The following is a 23747-nucleotide window of genomic DNA, read 5'->3' as shown; positions in this document are numbered from 1 at the left end:
AAACAAAGACTACTTAACTGGTTAGTGGGAGGGCACCCTAGCCTCCTGACTCTATGTCCCCAGTTTTGGTCAAGTGCAAGGGTGTAGCCTGTATCTGAACACTGATTGTCCTGCTAACCAGTAGCTGGGTGATCTTGGAGCAAGTTACTCAGCTTTCCTAAGCCTCAGTTTCCCCAACTATAAAAAGGGATAAAGTTTCTCTACCTATTAGGATTATAGTGAGAATTAGAGTGTGTATAAAGAACTTAGCCACACGGCCAGGCATTCAGAAGACTCCTATTATGAAGAGTGTAGTGGATATTGTGGAAACATGCCAGGTTTCCCTTCATGTCTGAAGCATTCACTCTCCTGGTGCTGATGGTTCCCTAGGCCAAAGGTAGCTTTCTTGCTCAAGGCCGTGGCCCTTTTCTGGGGTAGCCCACATTCAATGATAGGTTGATGTGGGAATACAAATTCTGACCCCCTTTGCCCCATAAGGGTCATCAGAAGAGTCTCCTTCCATCTTCAGAGTTCCTCCTGAGATCAGCTGAGGTCTTTGTTGCCACTGCTGGGGAGCTCAACATCTTCCAATCCCATTTCCTGGGCTTTCTCACAACTGCAACCCCCTGGAGCAGTCCTGGATACATTTTCAACATGCATATCTCAAAGTTTTAGATGACCCAAGCTGTAATGATGAGGAGGAAGATGGTGTGGTGACTGTACCTCACTGCCTTTAAAGATCAAACCTGCACTGGTATTGACAAGAATATTAAACTGGTAGCAAATTAACTTACTGGATTTTATTTCTTACTTATTCTCAAATAAGTTATTTCTTTGTTTATTTGAAGTTCCTATTACAAAGAGAATATACAAACTCAAATTTCACATGTATGATTTACAAAAGTGTGATACTTCTTAAGAAGCTAGCTTCAGATTCCTCCTTTCAGACATTGATTGTTCTCAGTAAGTCACATATGTGACTTAAGCAATATTTATCATTTATGTTAGAACAGAAAATCAATCAATATCCAATTGGTGAATTCAGTTATAATTGTTGTTAACTATTTTTTCTCAAAGTCTAAATCATATACATTGTAAACTCTATTACTAGGCTTGGTAAAAGTATGGGACCATTTGGGCAAACCAATATTCTGATAGAGTTACTACATTTCCACACATGCTTTACCAATTTTAATGAATTAGAAAACTGTAAAACGTATTTAACACTAAAAGTCTGCTGTTCACAGTTCAATTTTATTTTTGATAATTTCAAAGGCATTTGACATTTGAAAGATTATCAGTGCATTATAATTGTGCAGAGATAAGTTACTGGAGAATGACAGATAGCCAATTTTAATCTGCGTCAATGATATACATGAATATCCATATTTGCATATATTAATTTTGTTTAAATATAAATGAGGACTATTATAAAAATTGGTAATTGGAGTATAGCTGTTCATGGGCATAGTAGGGGACTCATCTATCTGAGTGGGATTAAATAGCTCAATTTTAAATTAAGATAAAATTTACATACACTGCACATCAAGCATACAGTTTGATGAATATTGAAAACTGCACATAACTATGTAATCAACAAACTGATGAAGATGTGTCCAAAGCAGGGATTATGTGGGACAAGTCTTCTGGATTTCTGAATGTCCTCAACAGTATGCTCAGCTTCAATAGAGAGCTGGTCAGCTGTTGGATCCTGGTGCCTGCTTCACCCTTCTGATCTCCATTGCTTCTGGCAACTTCCATTGGCATTCCTTGCCCCTCTTCTCTGCTGAACTTCACGGCACATAGTTGTCATCAGATTTGGAGGTGACTTCTTTCACTTTCCCAGACAAAGGCTGTTTCCATTTTTTCCTTGAACACACACAGTGATCAGATTTCTCCACTCCTTCCAGGACCTCTCTAAACCTTTGTTCATAAATCTTCCCAGTACAATCCTGGGTGATGAGTGGGCAGCAAGTCATATGCTCTGCTTTTATAGATGGAAACCTTGAAGCAAAGTGAAGTTAAATGGCTTCCTGACCAAGGAGACTGACACTGACTCACAATTATATGACCCAGTTTGTGCCATGATATTGTTTTATTTTCTCCAGAAGGAAGGAGAGTATGGTGGAGTTCAGGAGCCACTTTATCTATTGAAGCCTCTCTATTTTTTCCACCTCTACCTGAGAGGTTACTCCATGGTTCAGGGGTGAGGACAGAGCAGCCTGGAGGGAGATGCAGCAGTAGGAAGAGACAGAGATTTGGTGTGAGAAGCCCTGGGTCTTGGTGATGTTTTTAGAGATGAGAAGCAAAGGAGAAAGAACCAAGGGCGGAAGATGGTCAGACAGTGCTTCTTGGGGCACCTGGGAGGCCTAGTAGGTTAAGTGTCTGCTTTTGGCTCAGATCATGATCTCAGGATCCTGGGATCAAGCCCTGCATCGGGCTCCCCGCTGCTTCTCCCTCTCCCTCTGACACACACTATCTTTCTAATAAATAAATGAATAAATAAATAAATTTTTTTCATAAAACAGGGGTTCTTAACACTTCTTGCAGTTTTATCTTCAGTAGCTTATATTGGCATTTTTAATTATCACTATCAAAAAGATGGTGAAGAAGTTTGTAAAGAGGTCATTGAATTTTACTTTTTAAGAAGGCATTGAATTTTCTAAGAAATCCCCCTTCCCCACTGCAAACATTTCTCCCTCCAAATGTTGTTCTTTATGTTAACTGATTGGCTTTGTTGAAATAGCCACATTTAGTTCTTAGGAGGAATATATATATTTAGAGGCTTAGGAAATTGTACCAGAGGATTTTCCATGTTTTCAGCAATGGGAGGTGTAGCCACCCAGTGTATTAAATTTTGTAAAAGGAACTGTGGGGCTGGCTTTGCCCCTGCCCTACCTCTCCAAATGGAGCCAAGAGACTGGAGCAATCGGAAATGGTACCACTCTCCAGCTGTTCTTATTGGCTGGCTCACAGTTCACCTCATCTCCTTAGCATAACGACTATGCTGTGGGATTTGACAGTTGCAACATCAAATTGCCTCAAAGGCTCTTTCTCGTTTCCAGGGAGTTCCACTGGCCCTCCCTTAGTTTGGTGTAAGAGCTAACCACAACTTTAATTATTAGTCTTCTTGAGAGAACCAGGGAGACTGTCTCTCACACTATGACTCCATCTACTCAGCTCTGAATGAATAATCCAGCTTTTTACAGTTAACTCCCCAAATAAGCCTGACACCCCAAAGAGTGAGTAAAATAACTATATGCCTTATTCATCACTACCTGGGCATGCCGCTCCTATTTTGCTCCTTACAAAATATTTTACATTTATCACAGCCTGAGTTAAACTTTCTCTGGTACCTTCTGACTCATAAGAGCATCAACCTAATCCACTGTAGACAATCAAGAACTCTCTTTAACTGTATTTCTGGAAGAGGCATCATCATCATCAAGGTTGCTTAGCAGCAGAAATTGGTTTATTAAAAACAACTTTCTGTGAGGAAAGCACCTTCACATTTTTTTGTGGATTCACATCTTCTTGTTGACTGACTTGCTAACTGAATTACTCAAAAGGTTTTCTCCTTATATGTGCTGGGAGGGGGGACCTAAGGGGCAAAATGGCTGGGAAAGACTTGATATTAGAAAGTGGATGAGACACCTTGAAGCAACTAGGGGAACCATGTTTCTTCTGTCCAGAAATAACATGTGTACTTTGCCCTGCTGTCCAGTCTCATTATGGGCTCCTGCAGGATGAGGGAGAAGCTCAGACAAGAAGGGACACATGTCAGGCTGGGGATGGGGCCAATGAACCCAGGAGATGTTGCAGACGTGGGTTATTATCTAGTGACCTGAGGCACCACAGTTGCCAAGCTCATTTTTTTTTTTAACTATTCAGACCAACAGTTATGCTCTGAAAAATAGCAAAGCTACCTGTGTAAGGGAGGTGAGAGGGGAATCACTGACATTTACTGAATGATTATTATATGCTAGCCACTGTTTCAAGCATTTTTCTGGACGCAAAAATAAATACTATTGGTTTAACATTGTCCGTAAAAATGAGAGACATAGGGCAGCCCAGGTGGCTCAGCGGTTTAGCTCTGCTTTTGGCCTAGGGCGTGATCTGGAGATCTGGGATCGAGTCTCACATCAGGCTCCCTGCATGGAGCCTGCTTCTCCCTCCGCCTGTGTCTCTGCCTCTCTCTCTCTCTCTCTCTCCCCCTCCTCTCTGTGTTTCTCATGAATAAATAAATAAAATTTTTTAAAAAATGAGAGACATGGGGCACCTGGGTGGCTCAGTCAATTAAGCATCCAATTCTTGATTTTGGCTCAGGTTATGATGTTGGGGTCATGAGATTGAGCCCCACATCAGGCTCTGCGCTGCGCATGGAGCCTGCTTAAGATTCTCTCTCCTTGCCCCTCCTCTACCAGTTCATATATATATGTGTACTCTCTCTCTTTCTAAAAAACGAAAATAAAAACCAAAATAAAAATGATAAGCCAAGATTTTGAGAGGTTAAATTGATGAATATGGTTATCTGTAAGTAGCGGGGATGGGATCTGAACCCTGGCATCCAACACTCCTATCCACTGCACTTCTTAGCCACAGGGGGAATTGTGGCCGAGTTGTCAGATTTTCCCATTTTTCAAGGAAGCCAGTTTATTTGAATTTATTAATGAGAAATTTCTGAATTTTTAAATTGTTGTCAATATCTTTTTAATTTTTTTTTGTTTGTTTGTAAAACTCATTTCAGGTCAGCAACTAAATGCAGGCTGAACGTGATCAAGGATTACTTCCTTTTTGCCAGTCATTAGGTCATTGCTCAACCTGTAACTCTGTGTACATACGGGACAAACCTGGACCAAAGAAGTAGAAATGTAAACAGGAACCTGCACTAGTATCATTGTAGTAAATGCTCATCAAGGAAGCTTTGAAAGATTGGGTCATCAGAGGGAGTCTGACTCCCTCGGCTTTTGCTAGTTTCACCAGAAACCAAGAGAAAATGTGGATTTCAGATTTGTAATGGAGCAGAGTCTAGACCTGTGTGTTTCAGCCTTAATGCTATAGTCTTATGGTTCAAAGAGGTCAGTGGGTTACAAGTGAGCTGAGATACTGGCGCTTTCAGTCCTCAGGGGGCTGAGAGTTTCTGTGGTCCAGAAGTCCCTCACTTGGTCACCTCTGGCCTTAGGTAACTTCTCCTTCTAGTTCACCACATGTCGCAGACATTATAATTTTTAAAAATGTGTGCCATGAAGTTAAAACAATTAGGAAGCACTATGATGGTCTGTTTCTTGTGTAATGTGGATTGTTCTAATTTACCATCAAGTTTTTTTTTCTTCCTGATGAATGGGATTTACATCTTTATATGAATCCTTTAATTTAAGTTTTGTCTTCTTATGTTCACCTGGATAGTAGGATATCCTCCTCCCGCTTCTCTCTCTCTCTCCCCCATTCATGGATCTTTTTATTAAAAGCAAATTATAAAAAATAAAATAAAATGAAAGCAAATTATTTCAGGGTGGTTCAGTAGGATAAGCATCTGCTTTTAGCTCAGGTCATGATCCCAGGTCCTGGGACTGAACCTTGCATCTGACTCCCTGCTCAGTAGGAGCCTGCTTCTCCCTCTCCCTCTGCCACTCCCCCTCCTTATGCTCTCTCTTCCTCAAATAAAATAAAAATCTTTAAAAAATTATTTCATTCATTTGTTCATTCGTTCATCCATTCATTCATTCCTTCATTCCAGTTTTCTTCCTGACTTCTTCTATTTTTTTTCCTTTTTTTTTTCTTCCTGACTTCTAATCTCACATGGCAATGTGGTATTATTTGGTATCAATTCATTCAATAATTATTTGTTATTTGTTTGGAAAGGGGAGAGGGTAAGGGACCTACTGGGGCAATCAACTTATTTCGGTCTTCCTGGGACATCTGTAGCACTGAAAGTCCCATGGATTCCCTCCTTAGTCTTGGGCTAATCAGAATAATTAGTCACCCTAGGCCCTAGCAAACATGTAAAGATGTTGTTATAGACATAATAAAAGACCATTCTTCATTTGCACATCTAGATATGAAGAAAACCAGGGGCGAATTTCAGACAAAATAACCTCAGTTTTTTACTTAGATAGATGTAAGCTCATCTGCTGGAAAGGAAGGTGAACAGATGGTAGAGGAACTGTCACTCAATGAACCCTCCCCCCCCCATATTCTAAATAACAAACCTAACAAGTTATACTCACTCAAAATTGGGGGAGATGTGGCTATTATGGAGGGAAGCACCTAATGTGAACCGTGGCCCATAAAGATCCAGTGGAGAGTAGATACCACCAGGTTGTGAGAGAAGCCAAGGACAGAGCAAGCAAAACTCAGTGTGTGACCTGGCACAGGTGTGTAAATGTCTGTGCCCTGGGCCTCCATCTGCAAAGTGTAGGAGTGGACCATGCACACCCCAAAGTCTCACATGCATTCTAGAATTCTAGCATTTATTCAAGGATTACATGGGGAGATAAACAGTTACAAACACACACAAACACACACAAATGTTAGAAGTCCTTGGTATGTGAAACCAAAAGAATAGGCCAGGGATCCCTGCCAAAAATTAGGATTACGACTAGGATGGAGTAAACTCTGGCACACCAAAAACCAGGCAGCACCCTGAAAGTTTGGGATGAAGGAAGTTGCATTCCCCACATCAGAAACAAACTTCTCACTGTATACTTTAACAATTTAGAAAATATCATACAAATCAATAGCTTGTAGACTGAGAAGCATTTGAACATAACAGTATTTCATTTGATCCTCACATGATCCTGGGAGGCAGACAGCAGAGCTTTTACTCTCCCCATTTTATAGATGAGAAAACAGTTTCCAAGTAGCTAAGGACACAAAGTCAAGTCCTGGATTCTGTTCTCATGAATTTCTGTAATTTCTGAATTTCTGCTTAAAGAGAATGGGGGTCAGCTGCATCTTATCACTAGGCAGCCATTTCAGAAGCAGAAACCCTAGGCAAGAGCGTTAGGGACCCATGGGACACACTGTGCCCTTCCCGGACTGGAGCACAGGACTGTGGTTATGAATGCCATGGTTGGCTTGTTCTACAGAGGGCTCTTCTTGGTATCACCAGAGATGTCTCTAGATCTGAGGGTAGCCTGATCAGTCTCTATTACCCTCTCCTGGGGCTGTGCCCTTGTGGTCACACTTCTAATCAGGTCACTGCTGGAGTCCTTCTTCCTAAATGTCCCAGTGCCATCCGTAGCTTTGGGCTTTGGAAGGCTGTGGGATTGAAATGATCTGAGTCTATGAGGACTCTTGCTTTTCTGTTGTGTGCTGTTATGTGAAGCCCAATGCAATTGTACCACTTTTGTTGCTGTTTAGATTTTTTTTTTCCATCATAGATCATTATTCCAAAAATAGACTGGTAATATATTCTTATACATCTGAATTTAATTAAGGATCTTCTCATTGACATGGATGTTGTTTTACTGCTTCTGGCCAGGCCAGACAAGGGTGTCTAAGGATGGATTTCTGAATTGTGGGCTAATTTCTCTGATCTTTTTAACTTAGGGCCCCTGCTCTGAGATGGTGATTTAGGACTTTGACGTGCTGTCTTCCACCACACTCTGGTCACTAGGGAGTATATCAAACCTCACAGAAACACTGCTTCTAGGAGTCAGGGTTGTCCCCTCCAACCTCAAAAGGATCCTCATGGAAGTCAGAAGATTATTTAATGTTCAGTATTCTGAGGACTGTCAGAATTGCCCTGGCCTTACTGAATCATTTCATGACTTGGGAGGGTTGGTGATGGGATTAAATCTTCCACACTGTGGTCCATTTCTGATGTGTTTGGTCTATGGAGACTCCAAGGGCATTGTGGGCTCTACTTTGTTTCCCAGAAGGACTAACCAGAAACTCATGTACTATTTTGTTCGGTAGCTTCTCTATTCAGCAATACCTCACCCTTGAAGCTGATGCTGCCTAAAGAATGAGAGAAGGTTTGGCAGAAATGACAATTATTATTATTATTTAAATATTTTATTTATTTGTTTATTTGATGGAGAGAGAGCACAAGCAGGGGGAGTGGCAGGCAGAGGGAGAGAGAGAAGCAGGCTCCCCACTGAGCAGAGAGCCCGACGTGGGGCTTGATCCCAGTACCCTCGGAGCATGACCTGAGCCAAAGGTAGATGCTTAACCAACTGAGCCACCCAGGTGCCCCAGAGCTGACAATTGTTACCAAGTATGCTTCCCGTACCCTGTGCCCCTCTCCATATGTGAAGTCCACACCGCCTGCACCTGGGGCAGTAGAAGCCTACATCCTTTAACAACCTCACTGGTGTTCACCCCAGCTATTGACTCAAATCCTGGGGAACACTGACTGCCTTTTTGGTAGATGTCAAAATCAGGAAATTATGGCTCTCTTCATCTGGAGTTCACACCATTTGGAGCCCAGAATTTGGGTGGCAGAGATGATGGGACGACAGCATCCACCCATCCATTCATTCATACCCACCTCTAGTTATGGAGCGCCCAGTGTGTGCCACATGCTAAGCTGGATACTGGGCATTCAGCGGTGAATAGAGAAGTCAAGGTCTCAAGGAGGGGGTTCTGTTTTGACAGAATAGCCCACAGAACTCCAACTGCTTTTGCTTCAGGTGTGTTAGTTACTGCCAAGAGTTTTTAAGTATTTAAGGGCCTTGCTAAGTTTGGAAAGCTCTGGCTCCTCTCTGCTCCTTTGGAGCCTGGCCTTGAGTGAGAAGCTGGTTCCTCAAAGTGCCACTGTCAGCACTCTCCAGATGAGTACTATGCATGGGGAGGGCCCAGGGCGTGGGGCCCTCTGAGGGCTGTGTCATCCCCCGCTCCAGCCACAGAGGTTACATCACGAAGGGAAGCTGAGCTGTCAGCTTGTTGCTAGGCTGTGGCTATTTATTTTTATAAATGAGACTTGTGCTTAATTTAGAAATCTGCTTTTCCTTTTCCTTTCTTTTCTTCAGCATCATCTGGCTGTCTGGCACCACCAGAGAACTGCATTTCTGACCCAAGGAGAGCTGGTGGGTGGATGGGGGCAGGAAGGAGGTTGGGGAAAGGATGGATGCCAGCTCAGCTGCCTCATAGGGAGGTAGAAACACGTGGCCAGGCCATTAGCATCCAGTTGGGCTTCTAGATGGGTTTCATATGTGACACCTACATAGTCCTCACTTGGAACAACAGAGCAGAAAGCCACCCTGGTGCTAACTCCTCTTCTGAACAACCACACACTGGAATACAGCAGAACAGAAGGCAATGCCACAAAAAAGAGGATCAAAGTCAGCCAGAAGCAGGTGACATCTAGACTTTTAGAACTTTGGATGCAGCTATTTTAATATTTAATAATATTTAATATATTAATAATAAAATATAATATATTAATAAATAATATTTAATATTATTGCAGTTGTTCTGACATGAGGATATTTAGATTTAGCCTAAAAATTCAGCCAATAAATGTTCTGATTTTCAAAAATAAATAAGTAAAATGGGCATTTTATATTCCTTCTGTGAACTCCCTCCAACTCCAGTCTTCACCCAATTACCAATTCTACCTTTGGGCATCAAGGTGAATGGGTCAGGAACAGGTAGGGGGAAAGGGGGAGAGAATAAAAATGGGAGAAATACTGAGGATCAGGTAATGGTCAAGAATGAAGTAAATGTCAGGAATGAGGTGCCCAGTCAGGAGTAAAGGAGAGGAGGGTCAAGAGGCCTCTAAAATCAATAAGAAGGTCACAGTGACACAGAGCAGAAGCCACAGATAGAATGAGGGGTGGGAAATTGGTTATAAACATAAAATACAGTGAGTCTGCATTTTGGCTCACCTGTCTTGAGGTTGTGTGAGAACAGTTGCATGAGAAAACAGTCTACTTAGGATTCAGAATCATTCATGTTGGTTCTTCCACGGGCAGTGTCTGACTCATAAATGTCTACATATTTCACTTGAGGGCTGGAGCCTCAGTTTCCCCACATAAAATGCAGATGATTATGTCTATAATTCCTCTTTCCCCACCTTTTGCTCTCCCTGCAGGGGACATGCTGAGGATGAGCTAGCAGCTTATAAACTGCTCCCAGCCTCTTGGAGAAAGGTGCTTCTGTAAACAGTGGGTATTTGTGTATGTGACTCAGGATTTTGGAGTCGGGCAAGGGTAGCCGTCTGGTGATTCATGTGAACACGCTGATGCCTCTAGCTGGAATGTATAGTGTTTGGGATGAATTTGTTCTTGCCACCACAGAGAACTTCACCTTCCCCCAAATGCTAATACTTGAGGAGTCTGCACATGGTCACCAGGACATTAGCTGTGACAAGAGGTGAAAGGAATCTGGCCTTTCTGCCCATCCATCATCTATAGTTTTGTACAAAGAGCTATAGCAGCACGTCTATGCCAAATCATCCACTCCCCTTTGCCAGCAAAAATGTCTTCCAAATACTTCTGCCATTTGTCAAACTGGCCAAAGTCCCCCAGAGGCAGTTCTGTAATTGAAGGTAGATGGAAGAGAACACTCTCTGCCAGGCTTAACTACCTTCTGTGTTGACTTTCTGTATTGCAAGGTGAAACCTCACTGATTTGATCCTGGAATGTCCTTCTGGAATTGGTGCGAGGCAGCGGGGTGCTGGGGCCTCAGCTTCCAGGAGCCTGACCTGAAGTCACTACAACTGGGCAGGGACCTTCCTCTAAGCCCTCAAAATGGAGGTGAAGGAGGCACATATCTGCAGCTCGGCTGCCCCAGCTCTTCTACCAAGTGTGAGCTGTCACCGACCCTATTCTAGAAGCCAATGTGCCATCTCCTTTGGTACAGTTAAGCTTTGTTCCTGCTACCAACTCATCTTTCTTTGTTATTTCTCACCATGTCCCTGACTTCAGATTTCTTATGGATTCCTTTCTCAGACATCGTGTTTTGATTCCCTCCTCACATTTACTTCCAATTGCCAAGAACAACTCTGTTCAGGCAGGAAGATATTATTTGGCTTAAAAGAGAGCGAGCAGTGGCTTTTCTCCACTAGCATTCTTTGAATTTACGTGGGAATGTATTCTGGGAACTGCTCAGAGTCTCCCTCAAGTCTCTCCCTCACCATCAACATGTTTCCGTCACAGCGTTGCTTTGCTTACATTGTTTTTAACTGGGTAATGATAAGAGTTTTTCTTCTGGAGCCCTGCTGTAGGGCTCAGCACCCTCCCCATGCTAATACTCCCCAAGGACCTTGGCTGAGCCCACACTGAATATTACAATGGGTTTGTTACTGTTGTTACAGACCTGAGCATTGTTCCCCGTGTTTGTGCGATAAACCTTGAGTCTACCTTCAAAGTTGTTCGTTTTTCCAACTCTCGGGCATCAAGTTCGCCCTTGAAGGCAGCCCATCCCAAGGAAATGACAAGCATTCTTGATTCAGCTGGACAGATAGGGTCCAGCTGACATGGGCTTCTCTGTTGACATCCCAGAGGCCTGAATGACACATGTTAAGCATAGTGGCTGATCCCTAGCCATGTTCTGAGGAAGTTACATCCCTCCAATCACTTTGTATAGTGATTCAGGAATCTGCTGTTTGACATAGAGTTAAATGATAGGAGGGGCTGGGCACCACCCAGACAGCAAGCAAGTCTGCTCGGCCTGTTCCCAGAGCATGTTCTGAGAGCCCCTGAAAGTGTCCTGGTCCTGGACCTGATCTGCCTGGACCAATTGCAAGTAACAGCCTAGTCCTCCAGACTAAGGGACATGCTGCCCTCCCTGAACAGAATGCCACACTGGGGGTGAGGGAAAGATCTCTTTGAGAGGGCTCAGCCAGCAAGACCAAAGTCTCAGAGCCTATAATCAGTGGAATGCACCAAGGCTGAGCAATGAGCATCCCTTCCATGTGAAGGTGCTTCCAGATATATGATGGGCTCCTTTGAGTCTGCCCACAACTCCTGGAGGTGAATTGAGCAGGTGTTACTACTCAGATTTTAACAATGGGGAAACTAAGTTCCAGAAGTTCCTCCTAAGACAGTGGCCCAGCTCCTTCCTCCCGGGAGCACCACATATGTGGGGGCCTTCCACACAGTCAGGCACCTGCTGAGAGTGGCAAGCGTGCACCTCCTGGTTGGGCACTGCTCTTCTTCAGCCACTGAATGGGAAGACTGTGACTCTGCTAGTAATAAATTACAGAGCTCTTCAGGTTGGAAGAATGTCTTCTCCTACTTATCCCGGAGGGCCCCCGCATCAGGGCTGCATGGATGAGAAAGAGAGAACTGAACTCAGTGTCTTAAAAAACAATGCCAAGTCGAAGTAAGTGTGGAGGTTCCCTGTTGTTTTATCTCGTTTTGCCGACCACATGGACTTCTGAGCAGGTGCGGCCTCAGCTACTCCTTACTAGCTCTCAGGCCTGATGAGCAATGCCATAAATGCTCACTTTCGTTGACTGTGCCTGGATTGACTTGCTCTATAAATTCCTCTTCATGCAGCAGCAAGAGAAATCTCTGGAGCATGGGAAGGTAGAGCCAGAGCTCCCTGGAATGGAAGTGGGTTCCTGGATGCCACTTTCCCATCAGTTCTCCTGGGTTCCAGCAGACAGCAGATTGGACTTGCAACCAAGCAGACACATGAAAGCAAACGTGCGCTTCTAACATTTTGTAACCTGCCTCCCACAAAACAGAAGGCACTCTTCCCCTCGCATTATTCTCTGCCTTGTTCTTGACATTTTTAATGTGCTGAGTCTACAGCCGACTTTGCATTCCCGACACCTCCCACGTGAATTGGCTCCTGGTCCCTCCAGGCCTGAGGATCCCAGTCATGTGCTACACCCCAAGAACACTCTTGGCTCTCTTTCTAGCCAGGCTACACTCTCCTCACCTTGACATTTAGGGCCGGCTGTTTCTTTTCCTCTTCTGCTCCAATAAATCGGGTCAGTCAAGATTCACTGTTCCTGGGCAGGGTTTAGGGAAACTAGTGTTGAGATAAGGGGAGGGGGGGGGTCTGTATGTGTTCGGTGAAAGCAAGCATTCCCTTTCTGCTCCTGTTCCCTGGCTTTGCAATAATGTGAAACCCTAAGCAGAATGCCTGGGCTCTGTTTCCAGGCCTTTGTCTACATGGAGCTGAGTATATCTTTGAAGTTCTTCTGTTTAAACCAGACAAAGCTATACTGTCCCTTTCCTGGGTCCTTCCTTATTGATGGCCCAGGCTGAGTGGCTGGTTCAGCTCATTCACCTCACGGTGTCTGGCATGGAATGGAGTCATTAATAGCCTGAGGGACAGAGGTTGGACCAGTTCTGTCCCTCCCCTCCCCCCAATTTCACATTCTGGACTTTAGGTGTAATCCAGCCTAGGAATGAAGGGAAGTCAAGTGTCAGATGCTAAGTAATGCCTAAGGATACCTATGCATGGGATGATAAAGTCATCTGAAAGAGAGAAAGGGGAAGGGAAAAGAAAGCAGACAGGAGAGATAAAGAAGGGAAAGGAAGAAAAAGTACAAAGTGATAGTAATGCAGCAGAGTGGCTGAGTGCCACCTACAATGCTTGGAGTGGCACAATTGCCATCTGTCACCCATCCTCGTTTCAAAGTGACATCAGGAGCTGGTGAACACATATGCTTGCTCCAGAGAGGACACACAGCTCAGATTTTAGAACCATGTTGCCTCCTATGATCCCCTGGAGTACAAATGAGCAAAACCCTCCTTATTTAACCCTGAATGGTCTTGACCAGAGGACTCTAAAATGCTCTGTAAAAAAATAAATATAAGATGGTATTTTTTTTTCTCCTAGTCACCTCAACACTTGAACACATACTGTTAGCACAACCCTCCAAGGTTAATTTTAAGATGCTGGTTTACAACATTTTTAAGGGAAGAGACCGTGAAAGCTGAATTAGGTATATTGCCTGGCACACAGTGTGTGTTCAATAAGCATCTGAACTTGAATTAGTGAATGAATGAACATGAGAGAAATATAATGAACAATAAATGAATAAGATATTTGAATATTTAATGTCACTTACTTTAAAAAAACTTCATGGCCTTTGTTCAGGGCCCCAAGGACGAGTGAACTCTGATACGTAAAGTCAATAGGTGACCTGAGATCATATGCCCACACTGGAATGCTTGTGCAAGGAAGACATGGACAGGGCACAGGGATGAAGGTGGCAGACTGTGCCCAGGAGCTGCTGAGGTCTCACCAGGCCCTGGATGATAGAACAGGACAACAAAGTATGAAACAGCCCATTGTGTCAGAGAGCTCAATACCCTAATACCAGGGGATGGCTGGTGTAAATGGAAAGGGTATGTGTGAGGGGTGGGGTGGGATTGTGGGGAAAGCAGGGGCCTTGGTGCGAGAAAACACAGACAAGATAGAGAGCCTTGAATGCCTCTGGTAACCACCAGCTTTTGCTGGTGACCATAGGTATTAGAGTGTCTTGTATAAAGGCCAAGCACTGGCAACAGTAGGTTTCACTTATCTAAATCTTCCTGGAAGGCTGAAACTTCATGTATAAACTGCTGCTTGGCCACTGGGGAGTGTGTGGGTATCTCCATGTCTCCTTATAGCCTCCAAGCTGATGGAAGAGGGGAATGATCTCTGACGCCTATGTGATTTCTGGTCTGTATTCCTCTCTGCTGTGAGCCACTTAAGCACAAAATCTCCCTGGTCTCTGAGCAGACTGAGCACAGCAGAGCTTTACTCTGTATGTATGTATGATAGATGAACATATGGATGTATGTATGTATGTAAGGATGGATGGATGGACAGACAGATGGATTGGTGGATGGGTGGACGTTCAGAGTCCTACAAAGGCCTTTATGCCCCACCCCTCTCTCCTAAGGGGGCAAAATTCATCTTTACCACCAGTACTTGTTCATCATTAGCCTTGTAGTCTCTCACAGGCACAGAGCCCAGAAGAAATCAATCTGGAATGAAAGGAGACAAGGCTGAAGCCTCCAAAGAACTTAGAAAGAAACTTGGTCAGAGCTTATTGGAAGCATGAGCAGCACAGACTCTAAGGCCTAGAAGGAAGAAGGGGCTCGAAGGCTCTACAGATCCCCGGGCTCTTGTGTGCCCAGCAGCACTGGCACAATGGGCCCAGGGCTGGAACACTGTGAACACTTCTGCTGCAGAATGCCTTGGGAGCCAAAAGATTTGATAAAGCCTGAATCAGAGCAGATAAAAGGCAATTATGTTCCCACATCCTGGGCTCCTGCCACCCTGCGGCTCCCTGGGGATATACTTGTGGCATTTGGATATTTCTCTCACAAAGGCCCGCAGAGAGAAAAACAGCCACTCAACATCTAATAAATTATCTGCCATGCCACTGCTTCTGCTGGTCTCATTCTGACACTTCTCTCCTTCTGACTGTAGACAATAATTATCTTCTAATTGCTTAGATAATCTTGTTCATGGAGCTACAGCAATGACAAAAAGCTCTCATTTGTTATTGCTTATTCTGAACGTTGATTCAAGCCGAATTACACCTTGGGTGTACGTGTGACTGTATTCTGAAGAGTAGAGCACCCACCCCCCACCCCTACTGATCAAGGTCTCTAAGTGGGTATCAGCATGTTTCTTGCCTCTTTCTTTGCTCAAGGGCTGCACTTGACTTCTGGGAGGTCATTACTCAGCTGTTCCCCAAATAAGGCACCAAAGTGGGGTCCTTGTGTATTTGAGGGCCACCAGCCAGCCAGCAATGGATGGAGAATAAGTACAGGAAGGCAGTGAGTGAATCCAAATCCCCACCCCTCTAACAGTGGATATTCCTGGAATTCAGAACCAGTCTTTGACTCTGTGTGTCATTATCTCTTTTTTCAGAGCACAGAATTGAATAACAGAGAAATATCACAAATCATTGACTTAAGTAGTATTCACTTCCTAATGCTAGATGCTATACAGTCTTTGAGAAGCTTATTTCCTGTAATATGAGCACAGATTATGCATTGAAGGCACCATGAATATACAGAATATATAGAAATATGAGGTGAAGGTGCAAATCAGACATAGCAATGAGCATGGATTTTCAGAGCAATAATCAAATGGAGAATGCTTGAGTAAAATACCCAAATATGAGCTGAAGGGCAGGAGATCAGGCTTGTAGATCTCAGTTGCTGGACTAATTACTTGGTTCATTTGTTCAACTCTATTTATTGAGGACCTACTAAATGACAAGTACCAAATGAGGTACAGAGAGTTTTAAAAAAGAATAAAACACTGCCCATGGCTTTGAGGAGCTCACACTGTGGTAAGAATTAAAGCATGAATGTACCATATGAATAATTCATGTACAACAGTACATAGAAAAGTTGGGGTATTAGAAAAGCACTGACGAAAGATGAACAGACTCAGCCTGAGGAGATGGGACTCCCATTTCAACTGGGCCTAGGAGGGTTGATAAGCTTCTGAAAGCTTTGCTGAGGGCATTTTAGGCCTTGAAGCTGAAAAAACAAGGAGTCATTAAAAGAATGTGATACTATTCCATGTGACCAAAGAATATGTGGAGGGAGGCATAGTGAGGGGATGTGGCTGGAGAGGCTGGGGCTAGTTCTGAATAACATGTGATGGATCTGGGCTTTTACTTCAAAGACTCTAAGTGGGGAGAGGGCATAAAGAGGTTCACTCTGGCCAGTGTGGAGGGAAATGGATGGAAAGAAGGCAGGCAGGAAGCAGACACAGTGGAAAAGTAGCAGAATTAGTACAGCAGAGAAGAAGCTTCCAGAGACCTAAGAGAGATGGAGGCTTTGTATTTTCAGTGCATGTGGGGCACTGTTACACAGAGACGTTTTATTATTTGATTCTCGTAACCTGCTTATTCTAGAAACCTGTCCCCATTTTCTTGGGCCTTGAGATCTAGCCATTATTTATGCAATGTCAGGGTGAACACTATTTTTCATCTTTGGCCAGAGAGAGATCCCAGGGTGTACACTCAGGTTAACAGAAGTTTCACGTCACAGGTTGGACTCAACTTGAAGCCCTTCCTTTATGATAAAAGTAATTATGCTTTCTCTTTTCAAGCTGACAAATTCTCACTTGAAGCTGAAGTTATTTGTGTAAGGACACAGATCTCTCCTTACTTCCTCTATCAATGGTGTTAATAATCCCGAGATCAAGTCTCAGCTGGACACCTGCTGTTTACTCTTCACATCATTATTATAGGTTGTGTTCAAGAAAGAATGAATATTGTTCAATGGCCAGAGGAAGGTTCAGGTCAGGTGTTCACAGAAATATGTAGTCCCTACCTGGTTTTGAACTCAGCCAACCTTAAGCTAATGGTGAACACCTTTTCCTTTCCAAAGTCCTGCCCATTTGCTTGGAGTACCTCTGATGACTCAACATCCTCAGACTTCCTACACACAAACATCTGTCTGGGATAATTGTCATGTTGTTTCCAAATGATTTCTGTGAAAAGTGATAAATGAAAGTGCTCTCTAGGAGCCCTCAAAAAATGCTCTACTCTGGACCTTGACCTCTCCTTATTTTCTCCACCAGCTGTGTTAATAATCCAGGGGTCAATAATCAGTCAATCCATGGTCAAAGATTTATTGGACACCTGCTGTTTACACATCACACCATTGTTCCAGGTTGTGTTCAAGAAAGAGTCTAGACTGAGTCTCAGCAAAAGTCCCTTTTAATTCCTCCCGCTGTCTGCAATCCTTCTTGCTACCTCAGAATAGCCTATGTGCTGTTGTGAAAACTAATCTCTCTTAAAATGCTTGCAAAGCCTGATGCGTATCAGTCATCTGCTCCTTACCAATGGACAGAGAAACAAGAGAAGGGCTAGTCTCTGAAATGCTTTTCAGATATAAATCTCCAACCATACGGAGGAAGCAGCCTCTCCCTCAGAGATGGTACATTGATTTGCCTAAAAACAAACAAACCTACATTTCTCTGAGCCTGTTTCCCATTTCCCAAAGGTAACATATTCTGGAGAATAAAACAAAATGAAAATATATTGACTCAGCATATCCTGTATGTGTGTGTCTCTCTTAAGCACCATTTAGGAACTATAGGGTCACAAAAAAAACAAAAAAACAAACAAAAAAAAGACTTGACCTCTGACCTCATAGAGCTTACATTTTACTTGAGGACACACAGAGCTTGATAAATACCTTCACAGGTCCTAACATGAAAAGATATGGTCCCTCCCACCCATATACAGACCAAAATTTTAAAAAAAACAAGCACAGTATAAAACACAGAACTACCTGTATGTAAAAATTCTAGATTTTTCTGATTGCAAAATTCTAAATGTTAATTGAATCAAAGCTGAACTTATCTTACGTTTTTGTACTCCTGCATTATTGACTCTTAATGTATGTGCTTCATTTGCCAACTAGTAAACCAGATGAGGGCCTTAACTATACACACCACAAGATACAGGACTGATCACACCAGACAATATTACAAGAATAAAAGGACATGGTGGGTCCCTATGTCATTTAGAGTTCTCAAGAGACATAGAACTAGTAGATTATATACATATGCTATATACAGTATATTTATAGTGCACATATATGTATATGCATATATATACATATGCATACAGAGAGAATAGATTTTATATATAGGTGTGTATATATATACACACACACATTTACATATATGTATGTATATATGTATTTATACATATGCATATATAGAGAGAGACAGAGACAAAGAGAGAGAAAGATTTATTTCAAGGAATTGGCTTAAGGAATTATGAGGGCAACTGGCAAGTCTGCAATGTGTTAAGTCAGGTCAGCAGCAAACTGGAAACTCTCAGGCAGGGGCTGATGCTGCAGTCCGCAGATGGAATTTTTTCTTGCTCAGAAGAACTTGTTTTGCTCAAAAGGCCTTTCAATTGATTAGATAAAGCCCACCCAGATTATCAAAGATAATTGTTACTTAAAATCAATTTAAGTACCTGTGAATCCTATCTACAAAATACCTCCATAGATGACTATAGCTTGGCCAAGTAGACACGTGACACTGACCATGACAGTCCCCTATAAAGGATTTGGCCAAGAGCAGGGTAGATGAGCGGAAGGAATTCTAGACTGTTGAGAGCTGGAAAGGGATTTGGAGATCATCAAGCTCAAGTCTTCTGCACACAGGGAAAGGGCCTACAGTGCTTGGTCTGTACAAAATTTTGAAAACTGATTTTTCCCAACCCAGAATCACATTTTATGTGAGGAATTCATGGGGATTGTTACAGAGGCCTGGGGTCTAGATTTTTTGTTGATCAAGGCCTGATGGAATAGAGTGTACACAACAGGTGCCCATATTTTTTTTCAAACAATATTTTAAAATCAGGTCACGTGGGTATTAGAACTGGGTCTGAGGCTTAGCTCTACGCTTTGAGGAAAGGGTCCAAGATGATCAATTCACTGATATCTCCCTAGGGCCTAGCCAAGTTGTGGTATGTAATAGGTGCTCAAAATTATTGGTGGAATTCATGAATTGAATGAATGCATGGAATTTAGGCCAGGTGGGTGTGCAATATCCTGGTTCCAGCCATAGGAATGCAGACACAGAAAGAAAATATTTTAAGTGTGAACTACGGTATTTTCTGAGTTTCCTCATCAGTCCAATGGAAATGGTAGTATATTACCTATTTAGTAGCTGTATTCCAAAGACAATATGGGTAGACAGATAGATATAACATTTAGCACAGCACTTGGTATATAGTAGGTGCTCAATAAATGGTAGTGATTACTATAATCACCATTATTTCACACTATCCGGTTCCAGCACATTCTGTTGGTGCCATACCCAGACTCCTTTTACCCGCCACTGCACCCATCCCCCAGCTCTGGGAATTGAGTGCTAACAGCTCACAGTTGTCCCCTTCTCCAGAGAATTGCCCTCCACTGAACAAAAGCTGTGTTCACCAGGCAGTTATGGTTCCCTGCTCCTAAAGGACAGCTCACAGCCAATGACTGACCCAAAGGAGAAACACAGCGTTAAGATGGCACCAATCCTAAAGCTCATGCTAATCAAACTGCAGCTAGTGCTGAGCTGGGCTTACATGCTGGCATTTCCCCTGCGCTTTTCTGTTCCTCTCACTCCCTTTCTCCTGAAAGCATGTCCTCAATAAATCACTTAGACAAGACTCCTCACCTCAAGCTCTGCTTCTAGGGTATTCAACTTAAGACACAGTTACTTGGAGACGGCTCCCCTTCCTTGTCTATGCAGGAATGAGCCAGTTTGCTCACTGTGGTTCTGCTATTTAGATTCTTGGGTAACTCACATGATGTTCCTAGCCAGAAGAGTAAAAGGGCTTTGCCTCTGCAGCTGGCACCTGGCTCATCTGCATCACACCTACCCAGTCGGAGAGGCTGAGTCCTCTTTATCTTACATTTTGCCTAATTCTTCCTGGCCAAGTCCATTCAATTAGCTTGTCTTGCTCTGTAAACCAAATAATCGGGCAGCCCGGGTGGCTCAGTGGTTTAGCGCCGCCTTCAGCCCAGGGCGTGATCCTGGAGACCAGAGATTGAGTCCTACATCAGGTTCCCTGCATGGAGCCTGCTTCTCCCTCTGCCTGTGTCTCTGCCTCTCTCTCTCTCTCTCTCTCTCTCTCTCTCTCTCTCTGTGTGTGTCTCTCATGAGTAAATAAAAAAATCTTAAAAAAAAAGCTTGTGTTAAAAATAAATAAATAAACAAACAAACCAAATAATCACGATTTTGACCACCACACTTGAATTTCTGGGAAAACATTCATTCATCTATCCGTCCATCCATCCACTCATCCATCCAACAGTTAGAAAGTATTGTCCAAGTAGCCAGGTATTATGCTAGGTGCTGGGGATGTGGCTATAAGCATAGATAAGATAGAGTACTTGCCCTCCAGGAACTCATTCTGGAGGGAGAAATGGACAAGCAAATAGGCAATTGTACATGATGTTTATAACCCATGCTCTAATATGATGCTAGGAGAACACAGAGAAGCTCCTATATCAGGCTGGAGGTTCAAAATGCTTGGTTTTTATTGTGGTTGATTTACACGCAAATAAATAGAATGGAGATCTCTTAGAACAAACCAGAGTGGTTCCTTCAAAGAATAAGGTGTTACAATGTAGAAAGAAGTGTAGTTTTAAGCACAAAGAATGGTTGCTTAGTGATGGGCAGCATAACAAGATATAAATGCAAAGGACTCTGCCTGCTGTGTTATTACTGCTGTAGCTTTGCTCCCACTCAAATGTTCACTTCCTGGGGGCCCAAAGAAAGAGGAGCTGGATTTTGGTTTCTGCTTGGGGACTGGCTAGATCAGTGGTAATAAAAACCAAGTTCTCCCACTGGCTTTCTACCACCGTCGTGGCTGATGGTCCACAGCATAGTCAGGATGCAGGGGTCTCATGGCACAACTGCCTTATTATTGCTTATTCCTCCCCTGCCATTCATTAGTCTACTCCGGCAAGACATGCAGAGGTTATAGCATAACTATGAGGTTAGGAATGCTAATTGTTCTATGTTGATATTAGTGTGGCTGGTGCTAATGCGAAAATAATTACTACTCTGTGCCTTTATGGACATTTTCATTGCCCTCTGGTGGTTACGCACTTATTTGGCTATAGATGGTAATGACATAATGCATGGCGGCTATTATTGCTTTAGCTATACAACTCGGGGGAGTCAGAAAGGAGAAGGTGTTTGGGAAGGAAGGCTGGGATTTGATAAATTATTTATTTCTTGAACTTTTTTTTTATTTTTTATTTTTTATTTTTTTGGTCTTTGCAGAGAGTTCTCTTTGGCTGTAAGAATATAAAGTCCTGGGATGCCTGGGTGGCTCACTGGTTCCGTTTCTGCCTTTGGCTTGGGTCATGATCCTGGGGTCCTGGGATCAAGTCCTGCATTGGGCTCCCTGCAGGGAGCCTGCTTCACCCTCTACCTGTGTCTCTGCGTATCTCTCTGTGCCTCTCATGAATCAATAAATAAAAGCTTTAAAAAAAAGAATATAAAGTCTTAAGAATACCAGTGATTTGGTGATCAAGAACCCCAAGAATTTATGCACAAGTCAGCTCTTCTGCGGATTACATGCTGAAGTCTGAGACATAAGAAGTGGTCCTGGAAGTGTTCCTCTCACTCCCCTCCCCCAAGCTTTGCAGTTATCTAGATACCTCCATTTCTCATATCCTCCTGTGTAGTCTCTTCATTGGCTATAGAATAAAATAAAAACTTCTTTTGGAGATGCTTCAAGATCTAATTTCTGCCTAGCTTTCTAACTTCACCTCCTTTCCCATTGCCCTGCCATTCCCAGTAGCCTGTGTCTGACCCACTGTTCTTCCCCAAGCATATCATGCTTTCTCCTCATATGCTGCTCTTACTCCCTGGAATGCCCTCATCCTTCAGAGGCTGGTTCATCTGAGAGCCATCCCTAACTCCACTAGGCAAACATGATCATATCTTTCCTGTGCACTGGAGGTTTTACCCAAAGCATAGAAACAACCCCACTGTATGATAACGGTGTTAGTTCACCTGTTTCCCCATAAGACATGAACTTCTAAAGAGAGGTTCATGAGGCTTTTCTCTAATTTCCAGTATCTGGCTAAGTGTCAGGCACATAAGTGATTAATATATGCTGGAATAAATTAATAAGGTGGGTTTCCTCCTCATGGGCGAGGTTCTTCTGGATTAAAATGACAGATAAATCAATTATACTTTATAAGGTTCACATGAGATGTTTATATCAACAGTCATAGTCACATAATCATATCTTTTAGAAGGCCAGTTTCCTTCTCTTCATGGACCTCACATCTGCTGTTCCTTCCACTTAAAACACTCTTGTTTCCACTCCATATGATTCCAACTTAAACATGTATTCCTTGGGATCCCTGGGTGGCGCAGCGGTTTGGCGCCTGCCTTTGGCCCAGGGTGTGATCCTGGAGACCCGGGATTGAATCCCACATCAGGCTCCCGGTGCATGGAGCCTGCTTCTCCCTCTGCCTGTGTCTCTGCCTCTCTCTCTCTCTCTCTCTGTGACTATCATAAATAAATAAAAATTAAAAAAAAATAAACATGTATTCCTTAAAGAAACTCTGAGCACCTTTCCAGTCACTATCAGACAGGCTAGATCCCCATGGCATCTGTATGTTGTTTTCCATTTTATTTACACAAATTATAATTAGAAAATATTTGCTCATTTATTTGTTTAATAATTGTCTAAGCTATAAAATGTTAAGCTCCTTGAATGCAGGGGCTGTGTTTATCTTATTCACCACTGTGTTCCTATTGTCTTGCCTATAGAGAGTTTACGATAAATATTCCAAATAATGAACTAAAAAAGTCCCTAAGGCAAGACATACTTCTGTTATCTACTTATATGCACACATTATAAGGTTAAATAACTACATCCCTTTTCAGAGATAAGCTGAAGTATATGTTTTCTTATGTAACATTTCAAGGAGCACACTGAAACTTCATCAACTTGGACTAAGAGGAATAGGAGAGAAGAAAGGTTTAAATATACGATAAATTTCAACTTCGAGCTTCTTCTTCCAGATGGGTTTAATTCAACATCTACTAAGCACTACTTTGTGCTAGGCACCATCCCAGACTCAACACAGGGTCTGCGAACATGAATACAACATGGCACCTGACTTTGAGATGCTTAAAGCCCTCTGAGAAGTGTCTTTCTTTCTGTAGATTCACTAAATTCATATTCACTCTAAACACAAATTGTTTTTTTAAATCATGTGGTCACCTCTGCCCATTTCTGTGTGCAATGCTCTTTCCTGTCTTGGACCATTTAGTTAATTATAATTTTTCTCTCCCATAACAAACCTTTTTGATAAGATCATACACTTCCTCCCTCCTTCCTTCCTTCCTTCCTG

At 42.9% G+C, this 23747-nt stretch overlaps 1 long non-coding RNA gene across 23 annotated transcripts in view; it reads right to left on the bottom strand.

Moving 5' to 3' along the window:
- LOC140608127 (uncharacterized) overlaps positions 1-23747 on the bottom strand; it is a 172463-nt gene that overhangs the window by 145326 nt on the left and 3390 nt on the right. For 19 of the 23 annotated variants that reach the window (XR_012010131.1, XR_012010134.1, XR_012010125.1 and 16 more), the window contains 2 exons: positions 14797-14861; positions 13958-14140 (listed from right to left, as the gene is read on the bottom strand). This is a non-coding gene — a long non-coding RNA (uncharacterized lncRNA). The remainder of the gene's footprint in view (positions 1-13957; positions 14141-14796; positions 14862-23747) is intronic. The other 4 variants (XR_012010143.1, XR_012010129.1, XR_012010136.1 and 1 more) reach the window with 1 other exon arrangement.

The sequence above is a fragment of the Canis lupus genome, chromosome 17 (assembly GCF_048164855.1).
Source record: "Canis lupus baileyi chromosome 17, mCanLup2.hap1, whole genome shotgun sequence".
Lineage (NCBI taxonomy): Eukaryota > Metazoa > Chordata > Mammalia > Carnivora > Canidae > Canis > Canis lupus.
The sequence above is the reverse complement of the archived record's forward strand: the minus strand, read 5'-3'. Positions and strand labels throughout refer to the sequence as shown.